Source organism: Anopheles merus, unplaced genomic scaffold, assembly GCF_017562075.2.
Source record: "Anopheles merus strain MAF unplaced genomic scaffold, AmerM5.1 LNR4000199, whole genome shotgun sequence".
Lineage (NCBI taxonomy): Eukaryota > Metazoa > Arthropoda > Insecta > Diptera > Culicidae > Anopheles > Anopheles merus.
This window is the reverse complement of record NW_024427779.1, coordinates 59,026-65,025: the sequence shown is the minus strand read 5'-3', so window position 1 is coordinate 65,025 and position 6,000 is coordinate 59,026.

The window sequence follows — 6,000 nt, the reverse complement described above, 5'->3', positions numbered from 1 at the left end:
CCTCAATGATATAAGACGATAATGGTTTGACCTTGCATTTTCGTCAAAATTTCAACCTGGCCATATGGATGAGGGAAAGTTTGGACATTCCCCTTCAAATGGCCATAACTACTTCGTAACCATGTGTCCTACGAGACGATTAAGACAGTTTTGGAAAGGTATTGAACGGTCTTCTAAAGCCGCACATGGTTCTCTACGATTAAACTCACGGATAGTTTTTGTAAATGGGCTCTGAATGCATTTTACTACCCTCGGAAACCTATCAATTTTAGCATGCGTATATAGTGCACTATGACCCATTTTGAGACTTTTTCATCGCCAGATCCTTATTATTGTGTTCCAGGGCTTTGTTTGGTTATTCAAGAAGCCTCAATGATATAAAACGATAATGGTTGACCTTGCATTTTCGTCAAAATTCAACCATGGCCATATGGATGGATGGGAAGTTGGACATTCCTTCAAATGGCCATAACTTCGTAACCATGTTTCCTAGCGAGGACGATTAAGACAGTTTTGGAAAGGTATTGAAGCGGTCTTCTAAAGCCCGCACATGGTTTTTACGATTAAACTCACGGGTAGTCTTGTAACTGGCCTCTGAATGCATTTTACTTCCCTCGGGAAAACCTATCAATTTTAGCATGCGTATATAGTGCACTATGACCCATTTTGAGACTTTTTCATCGCCAAGATCTTATATTGTGTTCCAGGGCTTTGGTTTGGTTATTCAGAAGCCTCAATGATATAAGACGATAATGGTTGACCTTGCATTTTCGTCAAAATTTCAACCATGGCCATATGGATGGATGGGAAAGTTGGACATTCCTTCAAATGGCCATAACTTTCGTACCCATGTGTCCTAGCGAGACGATTAAGACAGTTTTGGAAAGGTATTGAAGCGGTCTTCTAAAGCCGCACATGGGTTTTTACGATTAAACTCACGGATAGTCTTGTAAATGGGCTCTGAATGCATTTTACTCTGGAAAACCTATCAATTTAGCATGCGTATATAGTGCACTATGACCCATTTTGAGACTTTTTCATCGCCAAGATCCTTATTATTGTGTTCCAGGGCTTTGGTTTGGTTATTCAAGAAGCCTCAATGATATAAGAACGATAATGGTTGACCTTGCATTTTTCGTCAAATTTCAACCATGGCCATATGGATGGATGGGAAAGTTGGACATTCCTTCAAATGGCCATAACTTCGTAACCATGTCCTAGCGAGACGATAAAGACAGTTTTGGAAGGTATTGAAGCGGTCTTCTAAAGCCGCACATGGGTTCTACGATTAAACTCACGGATATCTTGTAAATGGGCTCTGAATGCATTTTACTCGGGAAAACCTATCAATTTAGCATGCGTATATAGTGCACTATGACCCATTTTGAGACTTTTTCATCGCCAAGATCCTTATTATTGTGTGTCCAGGGCTTTGGTTTGGTTATTCAAGAAGCCTCAATGATATAAGAACGATAATGGTTGACCTTGATTTTCGTCAAAATTTCAACCATGGCCATATGGATGGATGGGAAAGTTGGACATTCCTTCAAATGGCCATAACTTCGTAACCATGTGTCCTAGCGAGACGATTAAGACAGTTTTGGAAAGGTATTGAAGCGGTCTTCTAAAGCCGCACATGGGTTCTACGATTAAACTCACGGATAGTCTTGTAAATGGGCTCTGAATGCATTTTACTCGGGAAAACCTATCAATTTTAGCATGCGTATATAGTGCACTATGACCCATTTTGAGACTTTTTCATCGCCAAGATCCTTATTATTGTGTTCCAGGGCTTTGGTTTGGTTATTCAAGAAGCCTCAATGATATAAGAACGATAATGGTTGACCTTGCATTTTCGTCAAAATTTCAACCATGGCCATATGGATGGATGGGAAAGTTGGACATTCCTTCAAATGGCCATAACTTCGTAACCATGTGTCCTAGCGAGACGATTAAGACAGTTTTGGAAAGGTATTGAAGCGGTCTTCTAAAGCCGCACATGGTTCTACGATTAAACTCACGGATAGTCTTGTAAATGGGCTCTGAATGCATTTTACTCGGGAAAACCTATCAATTTTAGCATGCGTATATAGTGCACTATGACCCATTTTGAGACTTTTTCATCGCCAAGATCCTTATTATTGTGTTCCAGGGCTTTGGTTTGGTTATTCAAGAAGCCTCAATGATATAAGAACGATAATGGTTGACCTTGCATTTTCGTCAAAATTTCAACCATGGCCATATGGATGGATGGGAAAGTTGGACATTCCTTCAAATGGCCATAACTTCGTAACCATGTGTCCTAGCGAGACGATTAAGACAGTTTTGGAAAGGTATTGAAGCGGTCTTCTAAAGCCGCACATGGGTTCTACGATTAAACTCACGGATAGTCTTGTAAATGGGCTCTGAATGCATTTTACTCGGGAAAACCTATCAATTTTAGCATGCGTATATAGTGCACTATGACCCATTTTGAGACTTTTTCATCGCCAAGATCCTTATTATTGTGTTCCAGGGCTTTGGTTTGGTTATTCAAGAAGCCTCAATGATATAAGAACGATAATGGTTGACCTTGCATTTTCGTCAAAATTTCAACCATGGCCATATGGATGGATGGGAAAGTTGGACATTCCTTCAAATGGCCATAACTTCGTAACCATGTGTCCTAGCGAGACGATTAAGACAGTTTTGGAAAGGTATTGAAGCGGTCTTCTAAAGCCGCACATGGGTTCTACTACGTAAACTCACGGATAGTCTTGTAAATGGGCTCTGAATGCATTTTACTCGGGAAAACCTATCAATTTTAGCATGCGTATATAGTGCACTATGACCCATTTTGAGACTTTTTCATCGCCAAGATCCTTATTATTGTGTTCCAGGGCTTTGGTTTGGTTATTCAAGAAGCCTCAATGATATAAGAACGATAATGGTTGACCTTGCATTTTCGTCAAAATTTCAACCATGGCCATATGGATGGATGGGAAAGTTGGACATTCCTTCAAATGGCCATAACTTCGTAACCATGTGTCCTAGCGAGACGATTAAGACAGTTTTGGAAAGGTATTGAAGCGGTCTTCTAAAGCCGCACATGGTTCTACGATTAAACTCACGGATAGTCTTGTAAATGGGCTCTGAATGCATTTTACTCGGGAAAACCTATCAATTTTAGCATGCGTATATAGTGCACTATGACCCATTTTGAGACTTTTTCATCGCCAAGATCCTTATTATTGTGTTCCAGGGCTTTGGTTTGGTTATTCAAGAAGCCTCAATGATATAAGAACGATAATGGTTGACCTTGCATTTTCGTCAAAATTTCAACCATGGCCATATGGATGGATGGGAAAGTTGGACATTCCTTCAAATGGCCATAACTTCGTAACCATGTGTCCTAGCGAGACGATTAAGACAGTTTTGGAAAGGTATTGAAGCGGTCTTCTAAAGCCGCACATGGGTTCTACGATTAAACTCACGGATAGTCTTGTAAATGGGCTCTGAATGCATTTTACTCGGGAAAACCTATCAATTTTAGCATGCGTATATAGTGCACTATGACCCATTTTGAGACTTTTTCATCGCCAAGATCCTTATTATTGTGTTCCAGGGCTTTGGTTTGGTTATTCAAGAAGCCTCAATGATATAAGAACGATAATGGTTGACCTTGCATTTTCGTCAAAATTTCAACCATGGCCATATGGATGGATGGGAAAGTTGGACATTCCTTCAAATGGCCATAACTTCGTAACCATGTGTCCTAGCGAGACGATTAAGACAGTTTTGGAAAGGTATTGAAGCGGTCTTCTAAAGCCGCACATGGTTCTACGATTAAACTCACGGATAGTCTTGTAAATGGGCTCTGAATGCATTTTACTCGGAAAACCTATCAATTTTAGCATGCGTATATAGTGCACTATGACCCATTTTGAGACTTTTTCATCGCCAAGATCCTTATTATTGTGTTCCAGGGCTTTGGTTTGGTTATTCAAGAAGCCTCAATGATATAAGAACGATAATGGTTGACCTTGCATTTTCGTCAAAATTTCAACCATGGCCATATGGATGGATGGGAAAGTTGGACATTCCTTCAAATGGCCATAACTTCGTAACCATGTGTCCTAGCGAGACGATTAAGACAGTTTTGGAAAGGTATTGAAGCGGTCTTCTAAAGCCGCACATGGGTTCTACGATTAAACTCACGGATAGTCTTGTAAATGGGCTCTGAATGCATTTTACTCGGGAAAACCTATCAATTTTAGCATGCGTATATAGTGCACTATGACCCATTTTGAGACTTTTTCATCGCCAAGATCCTTATTATTGTGTTCCAGGGCTTTGGTTTGGTTATTCAAGAAGCCTCAATGATATAAGAACGATAATGGTTGACCTTGCATTTTCGTCAAAATTTCAACCATGGCCATATGGATGGATGGGAAAGTTGGACATTCCTTCAAATGGCCATAACTTCGTAACCATGTGTCCTAGCGAGACGATTAAGACAGTTTTGGAAAGGTATTGAAGCGGTCTTCTAAAGCCGCACATGGGTTCTACGATTAAACTCACGGATAGTCTTGTAAATGGGCTCTGAATGCATTTTACTCGGGAAAACCTATCAATTTTAGCATGCGTATATAGTGCACTATGACCCATTTTGAGACTTTTTCATCGCCAAGATCCTTATTATTGTGTTCCAGGGCTTTGGTTTGGTTATTCAAGAAGCCTCAATGATATAAGAACGATAATGGTTGACCTTGCATTTTCGTCAAAATTTCAACCATGGCCATATGGATGGATGGGAAAGTTGGACATTCCTTCAAATGGCCATAACTTCGTAACCATGTGTCCTAGCGAGACGATTAAGACAGTTTTGGAAAGGTATTGAAGCGGTCTTCTAAAGCCGCACATGGGTTCTACGATTAAACTCACGGATAGTCTTGTAAATGGGCTCTGAATGCATTTTACTCGGGAAAACCTATCAATTTTAGCATGCGTATATAGTGCACTATGACCCATTTTGAGACTTTTTCATCGCCAAGATCCTTATTATTGTGTTCCAGGGCTTTGGTTTGGTTATTCAAGAAGCCTCAATGATATAAGAACGATAATGGTTGACCTTGCATTTTCGTCAAAATTTCAACCATGGCCATATGGATGGATGGGAAAGTTGGACATTCCTTCAAATGGCCATAACTTCGTAACCATGTGTCCTAGCGAGACGATTAAGACAGTTTTGGAAAGGTATTGAAGCGGTCTTCTAAAGCCGCACATGGGTTCTACGATTAAACTCACGGATAGTCTTGTAAATGGGCTCTGAATGCATTTTACTCGGGAAAACCTATCAATTTTAGCATGCGTATATAGTGCACTATGACCCATTTTGAGACTTTTTCATCGCCAAGATCCTTATTATTGTGTTCCAGGGCTTTGGTTTGGTTATTCAAGAAGCCTCAATGATATAAGAACGATAATGGTTGACCTTGCATTTTCGTCAAAATTTCAACCATGGCCATATGGATGGATGGGAAAGTTGGACATTCCTTCAAATGGCCATAACTTCGTAACCATGTGTCCTAGCGAGACGATTAAGACAGTTTTGGAAAGGTATTGAAGCGGTCTTCTAAAGCCGCACATGGGTTCTACGATTAAACTCACGGATAGTCTTGTAAATGGGCTCTGAATGCATTTTACTCGGGAAAACCTATCAATTTTAGCATGCGTATATAGTGCACTATGACCCATTTTGAGACTTTTTCATCGCCAAGATCCTTATTATTGTGTTCCAGGGCTTTGGTTTGGTTATTCAAGAAGCCTCAATGATATAAGAACGATAATGGTTGACCTTGCATTTTCGTCAAAATTTCAACCATGGCCATATGGATGGATGGGAAAGTTGGACATTCCTTCAAATGGCCATAACTTCGTAACCATGTGTCCTAGCGAGACGATTAAGACAGTTTTGGAAAGGTATTGAAGCGGTCTTCTAAAGCCGCACATGGGTTCTAC